Here is a 1,047-nt window from a genome sequence, read left to right on the forward strand (position 1 = left end):
GCTTTCTAGTAAGACGTGAAACCACAGTTTCAAGGGCCCGCTTTCCACAAGTCCTTTTCCAAGGTCAGGCATTTCTTAGGTAAGCAAGGGTCTCCATTCATTCCCTTTGAGGAACTCTCAGGCCCTGCCCTGACATTAACCTCTGACTCCTGCCTATTGTCAAGGCCAATGGGACACTCCTCAGCCCCTCCCTGACCTGAGGTGACCTGAGAAGCCACAGCCCACCCCAGTTCACAGGCCTCTCTTTATCTATCTATCTAACTAAGTAACTGTACAGCATAAAATGTGGAATCTCTTCTCAATGAAATGCTGTTGGCAGCCATTCGATGAATTTATTCTCATCTCAGATCCTGTCCAGCAGGGATGTCTTCTTTCCGTGTTTCTTCTTCTTTTGTATGTTGCAGTCAGTTCAGATGTGCTGGTATATGGTGAGAAAGAGAGAGAGAGAGAAATGGAATTGCTTTTTATTTATTTGAAGAGTTTTAATGATTTAATATTCAGCTATTTCCAGCCTTATTTACCAGCACATTTATTATTACCAGCGAGCACCTTCCTCTGAAAACATTGGAATCGCCCCCCATCTGTACATGTCATGCACGTGCATGCATATGTGTGTGTGTGTGTGTGTGTGTGTGTGTGTGAGCGTGTGCGCATCCCATCTATCTATCTATCTATCTATCTATCTATCTATCTATCTATCTATCTATCTATCTATCTATGTATCCCTTCATCAAATTCCATTTTAGGAGCTGCTATGCTGACCAGTGACATGGAGGCCACCATTTTCTTAGCCAGTGACAGTCAGGAGACAGAAAGAAGGAAAGAAAGGAAGAAAGGAAGAAAGAATCTACATTCCCAAAGAAAGAAAAAATTTAAGTAAATTTTAAAAAGTAAAAAAAAAATTAAGAAAGTAAGTAAATACATACATAAAAATAGACATAAAGAATGAATAAATGAATAAAACTAAATAATAATTGAAACATTCAATAAGTAAATGAGTCACGCTAAATCAGCAGATAAATAAACAGATATATGAAAGAAGATAAG

Source organism: Microtus pennsylvanicus, chromosome 8 (genome assembly GCF_037038515.1).
Source record: "Microtus pennsylvanicus isolate mMicPen1 chromosome 8, mMicPen1.hap1, whole genome shotgun sequence".
Lineage (NCBI taxonomy): Eukaryota > Metazoa > Chordata > Mammalia > Rodentia > Cricetidae > Microtus > Microtus pennsylvanicus.